This window comes from Tasmannia lanceolata, unplaced genomic scaffold (assembly GCF_043159265.1).
Source record: "Tasmannia lanceolata isolate RefF3 unplaced genomic scaffold, GAP_Taslan_0.1 ptg000003l, whole genome shotgun sequence".
Lineage (NCBI taxonomy): Eukaryota > Viridiplantae > Streptophyta > Magnoliopsida > Canellales > Winteraceae > Tasmannia > Tasmannia lanceolata.
In genome coordinates, this window is record NW_027518680.1 from 18,469,669 (window position 1) to 18,489,484 (window position 19,816).

The 19,816-nt window shown below is 44.2% G+C and overlaps 20 non-coding genes across 20 annotated transcripts; all 20 read left to right on the top strand.

Annotated features, from left to right (window-relative positions):
* The first annotated feature begins 224 nt into the window (after positions 1–224).
* On the top strand, positions 225–343 carry LOC143873940 (5S ribosomal RNA). The gene has a single exon (XR_013248634.1). It is a non-coding gene; the product is annotated as a 5S ribosomal RNA (ribosomal RNA).
* A 597-nt stretch (positions 344–940) lies between these two features.
* LOC143875136 (5S ribosomal RNA) lies at positions 941–1,059 on the top strand. The gene has a single exon (XR_013249797.1). It is a non-coding gene; the product is annotated as a 5S ribosomal RNA (ribosomal RNA).
* Positions 1,060–1,657: 598 nt separating this feature from the next.
* LOC143874311 (5S ribosomal RNA) lies at positions 1,658–1,776 on the top strand. The gene has a single exon (XR_013248995.1). It is a non-coding gene; the product is annotated as a 5S ribosomal RNA (ribosomal RNA).
* A 598-nt stretch (positions 1,777–2,374) lies between these two features.
* On the top strand, positions 2,375–2,493 carry LOC143873637 (5S ribosomal RNA). Its single transcript, XR_013248339.1, has one exon. It is a non-coding gene; the product is annotated as a 5S ribosomal RNA (ribosomal RNA).
* Positions 2,494–3,091: 598 nt separating this feature from the next.
* LOC143875096 (5S ribosomal RNA) lies at positions 3,092–3,210 on the top strand. Its single transcript, XR_013249758.1, has one exon. It is a non-coding gene; the product is annotated as a 5S ribosomal RNA (ribosomal RNA).
* Positions 3,211–3,808: 598 nt separating this feature from the next.
* LOC143875028 (5S ribosomal RNA) lies at positions 3,809–3,927 on the top strand. The gene has a single exon (XR_013249695.1). It is a non-coding gene; the product is annotated as a 5S ribosomal RNA (ribosomal RNA).
* Positions 3,928–4,525: 598 nt separating this feature from the next.
* On the top strand, positions 4,526–4,644 carry LOC143874847 (5S ribosomal RNA). Its single transcript, XR_013249515.1, has one exon. It is a non-coding gene; the product is annotated as a 5S ribosomal RNA (ribosomal RNA).
* A 598-nt stretch (positions 4,645–5,242) lies between these two features.
* Positions 5,243–5,361, top strand: LOC143870666 (5S ribosomal RNA). Its single transcript, XR_013245448.1, has one exon. It is a non-coding gene; the product is annotated as a 5S ribosomal RNA (ribosomal RNA).
* Positions 5,362–5,959: 598 nt separating this feature from the next.
* Positions 5,960–6,078, top strand: LOC143873941 (5S ribosomal RNA). The gene has a single exon (XR_013248635.1). It is a non-coding gene; the product is annotated as a 5S ribosomal RNA (ribosomal RNA).
* A 598-nt stretch (positions 6,079–6,676) lies between these two features.
* LOC143873659 (5S ribosomal RNA) lies at positions 6,677–6,795 on the top strand. The gene has a single exon (XR_013248362.1). It is a non-coding gene; the product is annotated as a 5S ribosomal RNA (ribosomal RNA).
* A 596-nt stretch (positions 6,796–7,391) lies between these two features.
* On the top strand, positions 7,392–7,510 carry LOC143875205 (5S ribosomal RNA). The gene has a single exon (XR_013249862.1). It is a non-coding gene; the product is annotated as a 5S ribosomal RNA (ribosomal RNA).
* Positions 7,511–8,107: 597 nt separating this feature from the next.
* LOC143875173 (5S ribosomal RNA) lies at positions 8,108–8,226 on the top strand. Its single transcript, XR_013249832.1, has one exon. It is a non-coding gene; the product is annotated as a 5S ribosomal RNA (ribosomal RNA).
* A 598-nt stretch (positions 8,227–8,824) lies between these two features.
* Positions 8,825–8,943, top strand: LOC143873942 (5S ribosomal RNA). The gene has a single exon (XR_013248636.1). It is a non-coding gene; the product is annotated as a 5S ribosomal RNA (ribosomal RNA).
* Positions 8,944–9,540: 597 nt separating this feature from the next.
* LOC143873660 (5S ribosomal RNA) lies at positions 9,541–9,659 on the top strand. The gene has a single exon (XR_013248363.1). It is a non-coding gene; the product is annotated as a 5S ribosomal RNA (ribosomal RNA).
* Positions 9,660–10,255: 596 nt separating this feature from the next.
* On the top strand, positions 10,256–10,374 carry LOC143875206 (5S ribosomal RNA). The gene has a single exon (XR_013249863.1). It is a non-coding gene; the product is annotated as a 5S ribosomal RNA (ribosomal RNA).
* Positions 10,375–10,971: 597 nt separating this feature from the next.
* On the top strand, positions 10,972–11,090 carry LOC143873276 (5S ribosomal RNA). Its single transcript, XR_013247993.1, has one exon. It is a non-coding gene; the product is annotated as a 5S ribosomal RNA (ribosomal RNA).
* A 597-nt stretch (positions 11,091–11,687) lies between these two features.
* LOC143874963 (5S ribosomal RNA) lies at positions 11,688–11,806 on the top strand. Its single transcript, XR_013249632.1, has one exon. It is a non-coding gene; the product is annotated as a 5S ribosomal RNA (ribosomal RNA).
* Positions 11,807–12,403: 597 nt separating this feature from the next.
* Positions 12,404–12,522, top strand: LOC143875152 (5S ribosomal RNA). The gene has a single exon (XR_013249812.1). It is a non-coding gene; the product is annotated as a 5S ribosomal RNA (ribosomal RNA).
* A 598-nt stretch (positions 12,523–13,120) lies between these two features.
* On the top strand, positions 13,121–13,239 carry LOC143874592 (5S ribosomal RNA). Its single transcript, XR_013249268.1, has one exon. It is a non-coding gene; the product is annotated as a 5S ribosomal RNA (ribosomal RNA).
* Positions 13,240–13,837: 598 nt separating this feature from the next.
* Positions 13,838–13,956, top strand: LOC143874657 (5S ribosomal RNA). The gene has a single exon (XR_013249329.1). It is a non-coding gene; the product is annotated as a 5S ribosomal RNA (ribosomal RNA).
* Positions 13,957–19,816: the final 5,860 nt, after the last annotated feature.

Genomic DNA, 19,816 nt, shown 5'->3' on the forward strand with positions numbered 1-19,816 from the left:
CTTTTGATCCCCCCGTCAGATCGTGGCGAATCTTATATTGATTTGGGGGTACTCGAGAAGATTCGTCACGTGATCACAGCCCTGGCGGTCATCCGACTTCCCGACGTGCTCGGATCGTCCATCCGATGTCATCTATCAGGATTTTTTCGCACTTTCATTTAAACGGACTTCGTACGACAATGCAAATAGAAAGTCTTTATTACTTTGAAATGGAGAGGCATGCTGGGTGCGATCATACCAGCAGAAATGCACTGGATCCCATCAGAACTCCGAAGTTAAGCGTGCTTGGGCGAGAGTAGTACTAGGATGGGTGACCTCCTGGGAAGTCCTCGTGTTGCACCCCTGAGACTTTTTCGGCTATCTACCACTTTTTTCCAACAATCTTTCGGTTCTTGAACGTCGACGAGGATTGAAACGCACGTTTGGTGCGACGCCTCCTAGGTTTCGGTTCGGATGTATTCACTTTCTTCCGGATGGTGAATTCAAATACGTCCGGTCTTTATTATGGCGGGGTGATAGTGTCGTTTGATTGGATAAACGGAATTCGTTCTGACATTTCATTTGCAGTCAAAATATAGCGGGGGTTTCTTTATATTCAGTGTCATGCCGGCCATAGCGGATGAGTGTACTAGTGGATGCGAGTCAGGAATCCGGTCGGAAGGTGTTTACAGGCCGTGAGCTACCCTTGGGTGCACAAATATGGTTCTGACGATAACTTTTGATCCCCCCGTCAGATCGTGGGGAATCTTATATTGATTCGGGGCTACTCGAGAAGATTCGTCACGTGATCACAGCCCTGGCGGTCATCCGACTTCCCGATGTGCTCGGATCGTCCATCCGATGTCATCTAGCAGGATTTTTTCGCACTTTCATTTAAACGGACTTCGTACGACAATGCGAATGGAAACTCTTTATTACTTTAAGAAAGGAGAGGCATGCTGGGTGCGATCATACCAGCACAAATGCGCTGAATCTCATCAGAACTCTGAAGTTAAGCGTGCTTGGGCGAGAGTAGTACTAGGATGGGTGACCTCCTGGGAAGTCTTCGTGTTGCACCCCTGTCACTTTTTTCGGCTATCTACCACTTTTTTCCAACAATCTTTCGGTTCTGGAACGTCGACGAGGATTGAAACGCACGTTTGGTGCGACGCCTCCTAGGTTTCGGTTCGAATGTATTCATTTTCTTCCGGATGGTTAATTCAAATATGTCCGGTCTTTCATATGGCGGGATGATAGTGTCGTTTGATTGGATAAACGGAATTCGTTATGACATTTCATTTGCGGTCAAAATATAGCGGGGGTTTGTTTAGATTCATTGACGTACCGGCAATAGCGGATGAGTGTACTAGTGGATGCGAGCCAGGAATCCGGTCGGAAGGTGTTTACAGGCCGTGAGCTACCCTTGGGTGCACAAATATCGTTCTGACGATAACTTTTGATCCCCTCGTCAGATCGTGGCGAATCTTATATTGATTCGGGGCTACTCGAGAAGATTCGTCACGTGATCACAGCCCTGGCGGTCATCCGACTTCCCGACGTGCTCGGATCGTCCATCCGATGTCATCTATCAGGATTTTTTTGCACTTTCATTTAAACGGACTTCGTACGACAATGCGAATAGAAATTCTTTATTACTTTGATAATGGAGAGGCATGCTGGGTGCGATCATACCAGCACAAATGCACTGGATCCCATCAGAACTCCGAAGTTAAGCGTGCTTGGGCGAGAGTAGTACTAGGATGGGTGACCTCCTGGGAAGTCCTCTTGTTGCACCCCTGTCACTTTTTTCGGCTATCTACCACTTTTTTCCAACAATCTTTCGGTTCTGGAACGTCGACGAGGATTGAAACGCACGTTTGGTGCGACGCCTCCTAGGTTTCGGTTCGGATGTATTCATTTTCTTCCGGATGGTGAATTCAAATACGTCCGGTCTTTATTATGGCGGGGTGATAGTGTCGTTTGATTGGATAAACGGAATTCGTTCTGACATTTCATTTGCGGTCAAAATATAGCGGGGGTTTGTTTAGATAGAGTGACGTACCGGCAATAGCGGATGAGTGTACTAGTGGATGCGAGTCAAGAATCTGGTCGGAAGGTGTTTACTGGCCGTGAGCTACCCTTGGGTGCACAAATATAGTTCCGACGATAACTTTTGATCCGCCCGTCAGATCGTGGCGATTCTTATATTGATTCGCGGGTACTCGAGAAGATTCGTCACGTGATGACAGCCTTGGCGGTCATCCGGCTTCCCGACGTGCTCGGATCGTCCATCCGATGTCATCTAGCAGGATTTTTTCGCACTTTCATTTAAACGGACTTCGTACGACAATCCGAATTGAAACTCTTTATTACTTTGAGAAAGGAGAGGCATGCTGGGTGCGATCATACCAGCACAAATGCACTGGATCCCATCAGAACTCCGAAGTTAAGCGTGCTAGGGCGAGAGTAGTATTAGGATGGGTGACCTCCTGGGAAGTCCTCGTGTTGCACCCCTGTCACTTTTTTCGGCTATCTACCACTTTTTTCCAACAATCTTTCGGTTCTGGAACGTCGACGAGGATTGAAACGCACGTTTGGTGCGACGCCTCCTACGCTTTGGTTCGGATGTATTCATTTTCTTCTGGATGGTGAATTCAAATACGTCCGGTCTTTATTATGGCAGGATGATAGTGTCGTTTGATTGGATAAACGGAATTCGTTCTGACATTTCATTTGCGGTCAAAATATAGCGGGTGTTTGTTTAGATTCAGTGACGTACCGGCAATAGCGGATGAGTGTACTAGTGGATGCGAGTCAAGAATCCGGTCGGAAGGTGTTTACTGGCCGTGAGCTACCCTTGGGTGCACAAATATCGTTCCGACGATAACTTTTGATCCGCCCGTCAGATCGTGGCGATTCTTATATTGATTCAGGGGTACTCGAGAAGATTGGTCACGTGATGATAGCCTTGGCGGTCATCCGGCTTCCCGACGTGCTCGGATCGTCCATCCGACGTCATCTAGCAAGATTTTTTCGCACTTTCATTTAAACGGACTTCGTACGACAATGCGAATGGAAACTCTTTATTACTTTGAGAAAGGAGACGCATGCTGGGTGCGATCATACGAGCACAAATGCACTGGATCCCATCAGAACTCCGAAGTTAAGCGTGCTTAGGCGAGACTAGTACTAGGATGGGTGACCTCCTGGGCAGTCCTCGTGTTGCACCCGGGTCACTTTTTTCGGCTATCTACCACTTTTTTCCAACAATCATTCGGTTCTGGAACGACGACGAGGATTGAAATGCACGTTTGGTGCGACGCCTCTTAGGTTTCGGTTCGGATGTATTCATTTTCTTCCGGATGGTGAATTCAAATACGTCCGGTCTTTATTATGGCAGGATGATAGTGTCGTTTGATTTGATAAACAGAATTCGTTCTGACATTTCATCTGCGGTCAAAATATAGCGGGGGTTTGTTTAGATTCAGTGACGTACCGGCAATAGCGGATGAGTGTACAAGTGGATGCGAGTCAGGAATCCGGTCGGAAGGTGTTTACTGGCCGTGAGCTACCCTTGGGTGCACAAATATCGTTCCGACGATAACTTTTGATCCGCCAGTCAGATTGTGGCGATTCTTATATTGATTCGGGGGTACTCGAGAAGATTCGTCACGTGATGACAGCCATGGCGGTCATCCGGCTTCCCGACGTGCTCGGATCGTCCATCCGACGTCATCTAGCAGGATTTTTTCGCACTTTCATTTCAACGGACTTCGTACGACAATGCGAATGGAAACTCTTTATTACTTTGAGAAAGGAGAGGCATGCTGGGTGCGATCATACCAGCACAAATGCATTGGATCCCATCAGAACTCCGAAGTTAAGCGTGCTTGGGCGAGACTAGTACTAGAATGGGTGACCTCCTGAGCAGTCCTCGTGTTGCACCCCTGTCACTTTTTTCGGCTATCTACCACTTTTTTCCAACAATCTTTCGGTTCTGGAATGTCGACGAGGATTGAAACGCACGTTTGGTGCGACGCCTCTTAGGTTTCGGTTCGGATGTATTTATTTTCTTCCGGATGGTGAATTCAAATACGTTCGGTCTTTATTATGGCGGGGTGATAGTGTCGTTTGATTGGATAAACGGAATTCGTTCTGACATTTCATTTGCAGTCAAAATATAGCGGGGGTTTGTTTATATTCAGTGTCGTCCCGGCCATAGCGGATGAGTGTACTAGTGGATGCGAGTCAGGAATCCGGTCGGAAGGTGTTTACAGGCCGTGAGCTACCCTTGGGTGCACAAATATGGTTCCGACGATAACTTTTGATCCCCCCGTCAGATCGTGGCGAATCTTATATTGATTCGGGGGTACTCGAGAAGATTCGTCACGTGATCACAGCCCTGGCGGTCATCCGACTTCCCGACGTGCTCGGATCGTCCATCCGATGTCATCTATCAGGATTTTTTTGCACTTTCATTTAAACGGACTTCGTACGACAATGCGAATGGAAACTCTTTCTTACTTTTATAATGGAGAGTCAATCTGGGTGCGATCATACCAGCACAAATGCACTGTATCCCATCAGAACTCCGAAGTTAAGCGTGCTTGGGCGAGAGTAGTACTAGGATGGTTGACCTCCTGGGAAGTCCTCGTGTTGCACCCCTGTCACTTTTTTCGGCTATCTACCACTTTTTTCCAACAATCTTTCGGTTCTGGAACGTCGACGAGGATTGAAACGCACGTTTGGTGCGACGCCTCCAAGGTTTCGGTTCGGATGTATTCATTTTCTTCCGGATGGTGAATTCAAATACGTCCGTTCTTTATTATGGCAGGATGATTGTGTCGTTTGATTGGATAAACGGAATTCGTTCTGACATTTCATTTGCGGTCAAAATATAGCGGGGGTTTGTTTATATTCAGTGATGTACCGGCAATAGCGGATGAGTGTACTAGTGGATGCGAGTCAGGAATCCGGTCGGAAGGTGTTTACTGGCCGTGAGCTACCCTTGGGTGCACAAATATGGTTCCGACGATAACTTTTGATCCGCCCGTCAGATCGTGGCGTTTCTTATATTGATTCGGGGGTAGTTGAGAAGATTCGTCACGTGATCACAGCCCTGGCGATCATCCGACTTCCCGACGTGCTCGGATCGTCCATCCGACGTCATCTAGCAGGATTTTTTCGCACTTTCATTTAAACGGACTTCGTACGACAATGCGAATGGAAACTCTTTATTACTTTGATAATGAAGAGGCATGCTGGGTGCGATCATACCAGCACAAATGCACTGGATCCCATCAGAACTCCGAAGTTAAGCGTGCTTGGGCGAGAGTAGTACTAGGATGGGTGACCTCCTGGGAAGTCCTCGTGTTGCACCCCTGTCACATTTTTCGGCTATCTACCACTTTTTTCCAACAATCTTTCGGTTCTTGAACGTCGACGAGGATTGAAACGCACGTTTGGTGCGACGCCTCCTAGGTTTCGGTTCGGATGTATTTATTTTCTTCCGGATGGTGAATTCAAATACATCCGGTCTTTATCATGGCTGGGTGATAGTGTTGTTTGATTGGATAAACGGAATTCGTTCTGACATTTCATTTGAGGTCAAAATATAGCGGGGGTTTGTTTATATTCATTGTCGTGCCGGCAATAGCGGATGAGTGTACTAGTGGATGCGAGTCAGGAATCCGGTCGGAAGGTGTTTACAGGCCGTGAGCTACCCTTGGGTGCACAAATATGGTTCCGACGATAACTTTTGATCCCCCCGTCAGATCGTGGCGAATCTTATATTGATTCGGGGCTACTTAAGAAGATTCGTCACGTGATCACAGCCCTGGCGGTCATCCGACTTCCCGACGTGCTCGGATCGTCCATCCGATGTCATCTAGCAGGATTTTTTTGCACTTTCATTTAATCGGACTTCGTACGACAATGCGAATGCAAACTCTTTATGACTTTGAGAAAGGAGAGGCATGCTGGGTGCGATCATACCAGCAGAAATGCACTGGATCCCATCAGAACTCCGAAGTTAAGCGTGCTTGGGCGAGAGTAGTACTAGGATGGGTGACCTCCTGGGAAGTCCTCGTGTTGCACCCCTGTCACTTTTTTCGGCTATCTACCACTTTTTTCCAACAATCTTTCGGTTCTGGAACGTCGACGAGGATTGAAACGCACGTTTGGTGCGACGCCTCCTAGGTTTCGGTTCGGATGTATTCACTTTCTTCCGGATGGTGAATTCAAATACGTCCGGTCTTTATTATGGCGGGGTGATAGTGTCGTTTGATTGGATAAACGGAATTCGTTCTAACATTTCATTTGCGGTCAAAATATAGCGGGGGTTTGTTTATATTGAGTGTCGTGCCGGCTATAGCGGATGAGTGTACTAGTGGATGCGAGTTTGGAATCGGATCAGAAGGTGTTTACAGGCCGTGAGCTACCCTTGGGTGCACAAATATGGTTCCGACGATAACTTTTGATCCCCCCGTCAGATCGTGGCGAATCTTATATTGATTCGGGGCTATTCGAGAAGATTCGTCACGTGTTCACAGCCCTGGCGGACATCCGACTTTCCGACGTGCTCGGATCGTCCATCCGATGTCATCTATCAGTATTTTTTTGCAATTTTGTTTAAACGGACTTCGTACGACAATGCGAATGGAAACTCTTTATTACTTTGAGAAAGGAGAGGCATGCTGGGTGCGATCATACCAGCACAAATGCACTAGATCCCATCAGAACTCCGAAGTTAAGCGTGCTTGGGCGAGAGTAGTACTAGGATGGGTGACCTCCTGGGAAGTCCTCGTGTTGCACCCTGTCACTTTTTTCGGCTATCTACCACTTTTTTCCAACAATCTTTCGGTTCTGGAACGTCGATGAGGATTGAAAGGCACGTTTGGTGCGACGCCGCCTACGTTTCGGTTCGGATGTATTCATTTCTTCCGGATGGTGAATTCAAATACGTTCGGTCTTTATTATGGCGGGGTGATAGTATCGTTTGATTGGATAAACGGAATTCGTTCTGACATTTTATTTGCGGTCAAAATATAGCGGAGGTTTGTTTAGATAGTGTGACGTACCGGCAATAGCAGATGAGTGTACTAGTGGATGCGAGTCAGGAATCCGGTCGGAAGGTGTTTACTGGCCGTGAGCTACCCTTGGGTGCACAAATATGGTTCCGACGATAACTTTTGATCCGCCCGTCAGATCGTGGCGATTCTTATATTGATTCGGGGGTACTCGAGAAGATTCGTCACGTGGCGACATCCCTGGCTGTCATCCGGCTTCCCGACGTGCTCGGATCGTCCATCCGACGTCATCTAGTAGGATTTTTTCGCACTTTCATTTCAACGGACTTCGTACGACAATGCGAATGGAAACTCTTTATTACTTTGAGAAAGGAGAGGCATTCTGGGTGCGATCATACCAGCACAGATGCACTGGATCCCATCAGAACTCCGAAGTTAAGCGTGCTTGGGCGAGACTAGTAATAGGATGGGTGTCTTCTTGGGCAGTCCTCGTGTTGCACCCCTGTCACATTTTTCGGCTATCTACCACTTTTTTCCAACAATCTTTCGGTTCTGAAATGTCGACGAGGATTGAACGCACGTTTGGTGCGACGCCTCTTAGGTTTCGGTTCGGATGTATTTATTTTCTTCCGGATGGTGAATTCAAATACGTCCGGTCTTTATTATGGCGGGGTGATAGTGTCGTTTGATTGGATAAACGGAATTCGTTCTGACATTTCATTTGCGATCAAAATATAGCGGGGGTTTGTTTATATTCAGTGTTGTACCGGCAATAGCGGATGAGTGTACTAGTGGATGCGAGTCAGGAATCCGGTCGGAAGGTGTTTACTGGCCGTGAGCTACCCTTGGGTGCACAAATATCGTTCCGACGATAACTTTTGATCCGCCCGTCAGATCGTGGCGATTCTTATATTGATTCGGGGGTACTCGAGAAGATCCGTCACGTGATCACAGCCCTGGCGGTCATCCGACTTCCCGACTTGCTCGGATTGTCCATCCGACGTAATCTAGCAGGATTTTTTCGCACTTTCATTTAAACGGACTTCGTACGACAATGCGAATGGAAACTCTTTATTACTTTGAGAAAGGAGAGGCATGCTGGGTGCGATCATACCAGCACAAATGCACTGAATCCCATCAGAACTCCGAAGTTAAGCGTGCTTCGGCGAGAGTAGTACTAGGATGGGTGACCTCCTGGAAAGTCCTCGTGTTGCACCCCTGTCACTTTTTTCGGCTATCTACCAGTTTTTTCCAACAATCTTTCGGTTCTTGAACGTCGACGAGGATTGAAACGCACGTTTGGTGCGACGCCTCCTAGGTTTCGGTTCGGATGTATTTATTTTCTTCCGGATGGTGAATTCAAATACATCCGGTCTTTATCATGGCTGGGTGATAGTGTTGTTTGATTGGATAAACGGAATTCGTTCTGACATTTCATTTGCGGTCAAAATATAGCGGGGGTTTGTTTATATTCAGTGTCGTGCCGGCAATAGCGGATGAGTGTACTAGTGGATGCGAGTCAGGAATCCGGTCGGAAGGTGTTTACAGGCCGTGAGCTACCCTTGGGTGCACAAATATGGTTCCGACGATAACTTTTGATCCCCCCGTCAGATCGTGGCGAATCTTATATTGATTCGGGGCTACTTGAGAAGATTCGTCACGTGATCACAGCCCTGGCGGTGATCCGACTTCCCGACGTGCTCGGATTGTCCATCCGATGTCATCTAGCAGGATTTTTTTGCACTTTCATTTAATCGGACTTCGTACGACAATGCGAATGCAAACTCTTTATGACTTTGAGAAAGGAGAGGCATGCTGGGTGCGATCATACCAGCAGAAATGCACTGGATCCCATCAGAACTCCGAAGTTAAGCGTGCTTGGGCGAGAGTAGTACTAGGATGGGTGACCTCCTGGGAAGTCCTCGTGTTGCACCCCTGTCACATTTTTCGGCTATCTACCACTTTTTTCCAACAATCTTTCGGTTCTGGAACGTCGACGAGGATTGAAACGCACGTTTGGTGCGACGCCTCCTAGGTTTCGGTTCGGATGTATTCACTTTCTTCCGGATGGTGAATTCAAATACGTCCGGTCTTTATTATGGCGGGGTGATAGTGTCGTTTGATTGGATAAACGGAATTCGTTCTAACATTTCATTTGCGGTCAAAATATAGCGGGGGTTTGTTTATATTGAGTGTCGTGCCGGCCATAGCGGATGAGTGTACTAGTGGATGCGAGTTTGGAATCGGATCAGAAGGTGTTTACAGGCCGTGAGCTACCCTTGGGTGCACAATATGGTTCCGACGATAACTTTTGATCCCCCCGTCAGATCGTGGCGAATCTTATATTGATTCGGGGCTACTCGAGAAGATTCGTCACGTGTTCACAGCCCTGGCGGTCATCCGACTTTCCGACGTGCTCGGATCGTCCATCCGATGTCATCTATCAGTATTTTTTTGCAATTTTGTTTAAACGGACTTCGTACGACAATGCGAATGGAAACTCTTTATTACTTTGAGAAAGGAGAGGCATGCTGGGTGCGATCATACCAGCACAAATGCACTAGATCCCATCAGAACTCCGAAGTTAAGCGTGCTTGGGCGAGAGTAGTACTAGGATGGGTGACCTCCTGGGAAGTCCTCGTGTTGCACCCTGTCACTTTTTTCGGCTATCTACCACTTTTTTCCAACAATCTTTCGGTTCTGGAACGTCGATGAGGATTGAAAGGCACGTTTGGTGCGACGCCTCCTACGTTTCGGTTCGGATGTATTCATTTCTTCCGGATGGTGAATTCAAATACGTTCGGTCTTTATTATGGCGGGGTGATAGTATCGTTTGATTGGATAAACGGAATTCGTTCTGACATTTTATTTGCGGTCAAAATATAGCGGAGGTTTGTTTAGATAGTGTGACGTACCGGCAATAGCAGATGAGTGTACTAGTGGATGCGAGTCAGGAATCCGGTCGGAAGGTGTTTACTGGCCGTGAGCTACCCTTGGGTGCACAAATATGGTTCCGACGATAACTTTTGATCCGCCCGTCAGATCGTGGCGATTCTTATATTGATTCGGGGGTACTCGAGAAGATTCGTCACGTGGCGACATCCCTGGCTGTCATCCGGCTTCCCGACGTGCTCGGATCGTCCATCCGACGTCATCTAGTAGGATTTTTTCGCACTTTCATTTCAACGGACTTCGTACGACAATGCGAATGGAAACTCTTTATTACTTTGAGAAAGGAGAGGCATTCTGGGTGCGATCATACCAGCACAGATGCACTGGATCCCATCAGAACTCCGAAGTTAAGCGTGCTTGGGCGAGACTAGTAATAGGATGGGTGTCTTCTTGGGCAGTCCTCGTGTTGCACCCCTGTCACATTTTTCGGCTATCTACCACTTTTTTCCAACAATCTTTCGGTTCTGAAATGTCGACGAGGATTGAACGCACGTTTGGTGCGACGCCTCTTAGGTTTCGGTTCGGATGTATTTATTTTCTTCCGGATGGTGAATTCAAATACGTCCGGTCTTTATTATGGCGGGGTGATAGTGTCGTTTGATTGGATAAACGGAATTCGTTCTGACATTTCATTTGCGATCAAAATATAGCGGGGGTTTGTTTATATTCAGTGTTGTACCGGCAATAGCGGATGAGTGTACTAGTGGATGCGAGTCAGGAATCCGGTCGGAAGGTGTTTACTGGCCGTGAGCTACCCTTGGGTGCACAAATATCGTTCCGACGATAACTTTTGATCCGCCCGTCAGATCGTGGCGATTCTTATATTGATTCGGGGGTACTCGAGAAGATCCGTCACGTGATCACAGCCCTGGCGGTCATCCGACTTCCCGACTTGCTCGGATTGTCCATCCGACGTCATCTAGCAGGATTTTTTCGCACTTTCATTTAAACGGACTTCGTACGACAATGCGAATGGAAACTCTTTATTACTTTGAGAAAGGAGAGGCATGCTGGGTGCGATCATACCAGCACAAATGCACTGAATCCCATCAGAACTTCGAAGTTAAGCGTGCTTGGGCGAGAGTAGTACTAGGATGGGTGACCTCCTGGGAAGTCCTCGTGTTGCACCCCTGTCACTTTTTTCGGCTATCTACCACTTTTTTCCAACAATCTTTCGGTTCTGGAACGTCGACGAGGATTGAAACGCACGTTTGGTGCGACGCCTCCTACGTTTCGGTTCGGATGTATTCATTTCTTCCGGATGGTGAATTCAAATACGTTCGGTCTTTATTATGGCGGGGTGATAGTATCGTTTGATTGGATAAACGGAATTCGTTCTGACATTTCATTTGCGGTCAAAATATAGCGGGGGTTTGTTTAGATAGTGTGACGTACCGGCAATAGCAGATGAGTGTACTAGTGGATGCGAGTCAGGAATCCGGTCGGAAGGTGTTTACTGGCCGTGAGCTACCCTTGGGTGCACAAATATGGTTCCGACGATAACTTTTGACCCGCCCGTCAGATCGTGGCGTTTCTTATATTGATTCGGGGGTACTCGAGAAGATTCGTCACGTGACGACATCCCTGGCTGTCATCCGGCTTCCCGACGTGCTCGGATCGTCCATCCGACGTCATCTAGCAGGATTTTTTCGCACTTTCATTTCAACGGACTTCTTACGACAATGCGAATGGAAACTCTTTATTACTTTGAGAAAGGAGAGGCATGCTGGGTGCGATCATACCAGCACAGATGCACTGGATCCCATCAGAACTCCGAAGTTAAGCGTGCTTGGGCGAGACTAGTAATAGGATGGGTGACCTCCTGGGCAGTCCTCGTGTTGCACCCCTGTCACATTTTTCGGCTATCTACCACTTTTTTCCAACAATCTTTCGGTTCTGAAATATTGACGAGGATTGAACGCACGTTTGGTGCGACGCCTCTTAGGTTTCGGTTCAGATGTATTTATTTTCTTCCAGATGGTGAATTCAAATACGTCCGGTCTTTATTATGGCGGGGTAATAGTGTCGTTTGATTGGATAAACGGAATTCGTTCTGACATTTCATTTGCGGTCAAAATATAGCGGGGGTTTGTTTATATTCAGTGTCGTGCCGGCCATAGCGGATGAGTGTACTAGTGGATGCGAGTCAGGAATCCGGTCGGAAGGTGTTTACAGGCCGTGAGCTACCCTTGGGTGCACAAATATCATTTCGACGATAACTTTTGATCCGCCCGTCAGATCGTGGCGATTCTTATATTGATTCGGGGGTACTCGAGAAGATTCGTCCCGTGAAGACAGCCCTGGCAATCATCCGGCTTCCCGACGTGCTCTGATCGTCCATCCGACGTCATCTAGCAGGATTTTTTCGCACTTTCATTTCAACGGACTTCGTACGACAATGCGAATGGAAACTCTTTATTACTTTGAGAAAAGAGAGGCATGCTGGGTGCGATCATACGAGCACAAATGCACTGGATCCCATCAGAACTTCGAAGTTAAGCGTGCTTGGGCGAGACTAGTACTAGGATGGGTGACCTCCTGGGCAGTCCTCGTGTTGCACCCCTATCACTTTTTTCGGCTATCTACCACTTTTTTCCAACAATCTTTCGGTTCTGGAACGTTGATGAGGATTGAAACGCACGTTTGGTGCGACGCCTCTTAGGTTTCGGTTCGGATGTATTCATTTTCTTCCGGATGGTAAATTCAAATACGTCCGGTCTTTATTATGGCGGGATGATAGTGTCGTTTGATTGGATAAACGGAATTCGTTCTGACATTTCATTTGCGGTCAAAATATAGCGGGGGTTTGTTTAGATTCAGTGACGTACCGGCAATAGCGGATGAGTGTACTAGTGGATGCGAGGTAGGAATCCGGTCGGAAGGTGTTTACTGGCCGTGAGCTACCCTTGGGTGCACAAATATCGTTCCCACGATAACTTTTGATCCGCCCGTCAGATCGTGGCGATTCTTATATTGATTCGGGGGTACTCGAGAAGATTCGTCACGTGATCACAGCCCTGGCGGTCATCCGACTTCCCGACGTGCTCGGATCGTCCATCCGACGTCATCTAGCAGGATTTTTTCGCACTTTCATTTAATCAGACTTCGTACGACAATGCGAATGGAAACTCTTTCTTACTTTGATAATGAAGAGGCATGCTGGGTGCGATCATACCAGCACAAATGCACTTGATCCCATCAGAACTCCGAAGTTAAGCGTGCTTGGGCGAGAGTAGTACTAGGATGGGTGTCCTCCTGGGAAGTCCTCGTGTTGCACCCCTGTCACTTTTTTCGGCTATCTACCACTTTTTTCCAACAATCTTTCGGTTCTGGAACGTCGACGAGGATTGAAACGCACATTTGGTGCGATGCCTCCTAGGTTTCGGTTCGGATGTATTTATTTTCTTCCGGATGGTGAATTCAAATACGTCCGGTCTTTATCATGGCGGGCTGATAGTGTCGTTTGATTGGATAAACGGAATTCGTTCTGACATTTCATTTGCGGTCAAAATATAGCGGGGGTTTGTTTATATTCAGTGTCGTGCCGGCCATAGCGGATGACTGTACTAGTGGATGGGAGTCAGGAATCCGGTCGGAAGGTGTTTAAAGGCCGTGAGCTACCCTTGGGTGCACAAATATGGTTCCGACGATAACTTTTGATCCCCCCGTCAGATCGTGGCGAATCTTATATTGATTCGGGGCTACTCGAGAAGATTCGTCACGTGATCACAGCCCTGGCGGTCATCCGACTCCCCGACGTGCTCGGATCGTCCATCCGATGTCATCTAGCAGGATTTTTTCGCACTTTCATTTAATCAGACTTCGTACGACAATGCGAATGGAAACTCTTTATTACTTTGAGAAAGGAGAGGCATGCTGGGTGCGATCATACCAGCAGAAATGCACTGGATCCCATCAGAACTCCGAAGGTAAGCGTGCTTGGGCGAGAGTAGTACTAGGATGGGTGACCTCCTGGGAAGCCCTCGTGTTGCACCCCTGTCACTTTTTTCGGAGTCGTCTACCTAAGCATACATTTCCTGAGAATACAAATAATAAACAAACATAACATAAAATCAAAGATGTGTCACCTAAGCATAGCTAGGTTATGAGTGACATACCTAATGAGTGTCTAAGTTCTGATGTGCAAACACATGCAAGCTATAGCTAAAGGTATATGATCAGTACAATAAAGTAAGAAAACACATCAAATCCTACAATAACAGCACAACAAATCCTAAGACTGTAAATGATTAGCCCGAGTCCTCGGATGGTCTGGTATTCATCCAAAGAAGCCTACGTATCCCCGCCTCCACGAGAATCAAGGCAACGTAGTTCTTCGTGCCTATTCTAAGCTATGATGCCTAAGACATCTAGCCCTCTATCCTAGACTCGATCTAAAAGACCGGACCAATTATTAAAGTTCATTGTACGATTATTTAAATTCCAGTGAATTGTGGATTTTAGGACACCCTATATGCCCTAACTAAATGCAGCTTAGCCCTAAGCTAATGCAGGTAGTTCCTACAACCTATGTGTAACTAGGCTGTGTTTCCTAAGGAAAACAAATGGTGTACTAGCGTATCCTACTCTAGTCATCACTCGGCGATGTGGATCGCCGACTGACCGGACGGAGGCGCTCTTATAACTCTAGGACAGACCCCTAACTCTAAAACAAGCACACAACAAACAAACAATCAAACAACCTATCAAAAGAAACTCCTAACTCTAAAACTCTCTATTTAGGAGAAACTCCTAGCTCTAGAGGAAGATCTTTTGAAAACAGAGTTTTAAAGGTTGCTTATTCAAGAAGATTTAAAATGCTATTTACAAAAGTTTGGCTGGACTTGGGATATGGATCCCAAGCTGCACTACATACCTCGTGAGAGAGGATCAAGCCAATGTAGTTCGAAACGAACTCTCCTAATTAAAACCTAACAATAAAAAAGATTTAACGTTTTTAATGTTTTTCAAATGTTTTTGACATTTTTAAAGTTTTCAATATTTTTTGACATTTTTAATGTTTTTCAAATGTTTTTGACATTTTTTAAGTTTTCAAATGTTTTTGAGTTTCGACTTTCTGATGTTTTTGGATTTTAAAATATTCCAATGCTTTTGGATTCTTAAATGTTTTCACCCTTCAAGGGAACACGTAAGCATAACCACAAACTAGGGCAAAGCCCTAAATCTAAAGGGGAAACCCCGAACAAACATCAAGCGTCTCAAAGAGACGAATCACAACACGAAAGATAGTGTCCCAAGAACAGAGAAAACAATCTAAGATCCCAAGCAGGGAAGGCTCTATATGACTGAGTTAGTCTCTAATGGAAAAACTCCTAACTAATAACACTAGGGAGGGAGTACAAATGAGTCAGAGACTCTCTAATAACACGACCAAGTCAAAGACTCGCTCTAAAAGAGGAGGCCACTCTAACTTGAGGCTACGTAAGCCTCCTAAAGGAGAAACTCTCTATATGAGACATGGCTTGTCTCTGAGACACAAATGACGCAAACATCTGATGAGACTGGGCGAGTCTCCTATATACAAAGGAGGGGAGCGCTACTTGGATTGAGCAAGTCCCCTAATGATGGGCTTGGGCTAGCGCCTTCATCGCCCTTTATGATGCTAAATATAATACCTTTTGATAAACCAGATTATTGTAAAGATCAAAGCAAGGTAATGTCAAAGTCAACATCCAAGAGCACATTCATAAACACTAACTTATTTCAACGACCACACCCAGCCAACCTCACTCCTTTCAGCTGATGGAAACCAAAAAGAACATAAAATGATATCCCTCATACCCATCAACTAAATACTTATTTAATTTCTAGAGGTTATGCCACAGAGTGAGATATATTCAGCAAAGAAAAGGTAAACCAGTTTAATACCATTGAAGTATCATTGAGCACAAGATACAATGGAAGCTCTGTCTCAATTGAGGTCAGTGAATTAAATTTAACAAAAATTTCTTTGCCCACCAGATATGATTGCATATAACTCCCATGGAGATAAAATCCATTGCATAAACACATGAAGAAAGTCATGAAGAGAAAAACAGAGAAGATCAAAGAAGCCATCAGACCAAGAACACAGAACTGTCTGGCTGGTGCGACTCGATCTAAAAGATTATCAAACAATATGCAATAGCAGATCCAGATCTTTCAGAAAGTCACAAGAGCCAAGACAAAGTTCAAGATGTTCACCCAAGCCAAAGAAGTCCAAGAAAGTGCAAAGGAGCAAAGACATTCCAAGAAGACTTAATGGTATACACTATTAGAATGTATTTTGGAGTCCTCTTGATTTTATATTCAAAGCACTTTCAAAAGGTTTTCAACTGGTTTTCATACTTAAGTTTTTGTATCTTTGAAAACCATACACACAGGCAAAAATGTGTTTGAAAACCTAGGACTTAAGCCCAAAGACCATGGCCAAAAGCCCCTGAATTTTAAAGTTAAAAATGAAATTTCACACAGGGCCGGTCGACCAGGCTATGCCGGGCGACCGCGGGATGGAACCTGGAATTCCAGGACATCTCGAAATTTATCGGGCCGGTCAACCGGGGTGATCCGGGCGACTGAGGAAATGGTTATGTTGAAACATAATCATTCCAAGGTGATCTTGGAGGGCGACCGCCATGGGGCCGGTCGACCCCAATAGTGTTTTTGAACCGAAATTTTATTCAAACAGATTGCCTTCGCAGGGCGACCCCTAGGGTCGGTCGACCGCGCCGGTATGAAATTTGAAATATAAATAGAGAGCCCGATAAGGGCGGGCGACCGCCGCGGCTTGGAAAACTATTCGTTGGGGCTTGCGCAGGTTCACTTTTTCAACCCTGTTTTTTACGGTTTTACCCCCAAATGGTCACATTTCCTTGTGGGCTATATATACACTATCTAAAGCTTTCTAAACAACCTTTTGGAAGATCAAATCCTATCTTCTTGAACCTAAAGTTTTATATGAAAGGTTAAACCTCTTTGAACTTGGATTTTTACATTCTATCAAGAGGATCTCCATAGGCTTTACATTTGTATCTATTCCTTAGAAAGTTTATTAGCTTTCAAAGTTTGTAATCCACCTATTAAGAGGCATTGAGAGTTCTTATCTTTTATTTTCTTCATTTATATTCGAGGGTCTTCGATTCAGCCCGTTAACAAAAGTGAATCATTGTAAGAGGGTGTGATCCCTCACCAAGGATTCGTGCAGAAATGGTGTGTCTCCTTTGAAGTTGAAGGAGTTGGTGTACGGCTTTGAGATTCGCCCGTTGAAGAATCTCAAGTTTTAGTAGAGATCCCAAGGAGATAAACTTCAAAGAGTGGAGTAGGTCTTGTGATAGACTGAACTACTATAAAATCGTGTGTTCCTTGTGGTTGCTTCCCTTCTCCTTCTTCTCTTGCACATATGGTGATTGGTAATCTCTAACCTAACTTGTGTTTATGTATTAATCAAACAAGGGTTAGTGAATGCATGCTTAAAGTAACATCTAATTCCTAACCGTCATCATCTTGAATATTTGAACAAGGGTTAGGATATAAATGATTAATTAGTAATTTAATTTTAATAATTGAACTAATTAAGCCCAAAATTTTAATTACCCAATTCACCCGCGCTCTTACGTTGTCACACCCGTATTTCATTTAGTATCAGAGCTAAGGCTCTTAAAGAGATTTTTAAATTTTAAAATCTACAAGAGAAAAGATCCGTGACATTCCAAATAGATTTTGAGAGAGGATAATCTGCTCTAATTCCTCCATTTTTTATGGAACGAATTTTAGAGCTTGAAAAGTAAAAATGCTTGCCTATCTCAAATCCATAGATTTTAACATCTTAGATGTTATTGAAAGGGGATTTTCTATTCCAAGGAAATGTACTAAAAATGATGCAAAACTGTTTTCATCAAATTCAAAAGCTATTATTATAATATGTTGTGGACTATGTCCCAATGCTTTTGAGAAAATATCATCATGTACAAATGCAAGAGATATTTGGACTAACCTTGAAAAATTTTATGAGAAAAATGATAGTCTCTCTTCAAATGACAAAACTATTGTTCTTGAACAAAAGGAGACTATGCAAAAATCTTTTGCAAAAGAAAATTCTTTCAAACATTCAATTTCCGAATTGGAAAAGTAAATTGAAAATTTGAAATCGGAAGTTAATGAAAGTTTGAAAAGAAATGAAAAATTAAGTCATTTGAGCAAAATTTTGATAAATAAAAATGATGACTTAATTAAACAATGCAATGTCATTGGAAAAGAAAAGAAAAGCCTTGAAAACACAAACAAGCAGTTAAATGGAAAATGTAAACTTGTTTGGGAAAGTGAAGAAAAATGTAAAGTTAACTCTTCTCATCAAATAGATCATCTTAAGAATTAATTAAATGAGATTGAGTTAATTAATAAAGAACTCTCTTTAAAGAACCAAAGATTACAAAAAGATAAAGATAAAACATACATGTTCTCATGTGTATTCTTGTGGTTCTAGTTGCTCCTCATCTACCCATCCTTACTCATGTTCATATTGTGGTAGATTAGGACATCACAAATCTAGGTGTAGGCTTAGATTTGTGAAATCAAACAAGTTTGTGTGGATAAGAAAAGATTCACTTTCACACACAAACTTGGTTGGAACCAAAGTGATTTGGGTTCCAAAATTCCCCACTCAAACCATTGTTTGAAATTATTGATATATGAGGTTGTGCTTTAATTGCTACATTATATGAATTTTCTCTCTAGATACTATATCTCAAATATTGAATTTCTTGTATCTAGATGACATGTGCATAAATGGTATATCATTTTTAATTCATGAACTTGGATACATATACTTGTACTTGTTTATTAGAGGTTGTATCCATGCTCTTATTACTTAATGATCGCATCATTTTCATACTATAGTCTAAAAGTAAAACACTTGCATTTCCATTTTAGACTATATCTTGCACCTTATTGAAAATCTTTTACGAAAATCGATCTAAGTGCAAAAACACACACATACACACTTATCATCCACAACTAGAAGAGCTAACATGTCAAACCTTGCTAGACATAGATCAAACATGTATCATATTTTTGTATCTAGCAAAATACATCAAACACACATCCAAAAAGATCTTCAAATGAAAACATATGTCCAATCGTCCACTTAAGCTTAAATGCTAGAAAAATGTAAATGAATTTTTAGATGTCCTCACACAGCCTAGGGATTAAGTTTACATGTTCATTAGTGAAATACAAGGTGACAATGCAAGAGGGGGGGTGAATTGGGTAATTAAAAATTTGGGGCTTAATTAAGTGGATTATTAAAATTAATTTACCCACTAAGCCTTAGCAAGTCCAACCCTTTATAAATTAATAAATATAATGTAGGATAGGGATTAGATATGACTTTATGCTTATATACTATAACCCTTATTCAATGAAACATAAACATAAAATAAAGGGTAGAGATTACCAACCACCAAAGTACAAAGAGAAGGAGATCAGAGAGCATCCACAAGGCATAAGTTTTATAGTTTTTCGGTCACAACTTGACCTACTCCACTCTTCCAAGTTTTCCTCCTTTGGATCTCCACTAAACCAATAAGATTCTTCAACGGGCGAATCTCAAAGTCGTAGACCAACTTCTCCTTCAACGGGATCACACCCTTTTCATAAAAAGCCTTGCGAGGGCACCTCCCTCTTACAATGATTCTCCTTTCTTAACATGCGGAATCAGAGACCCTCACAAACAAATGAAGAAATAAAAATAAGAACTCTCTTTGCCTCTTAGATAGGCTGATTACAACTTTGAAAGCTCACAAACACTCCAAGGAAGATAAAATGTAAAGCGTATGGAGTACCTCTTGATAGAATGTACA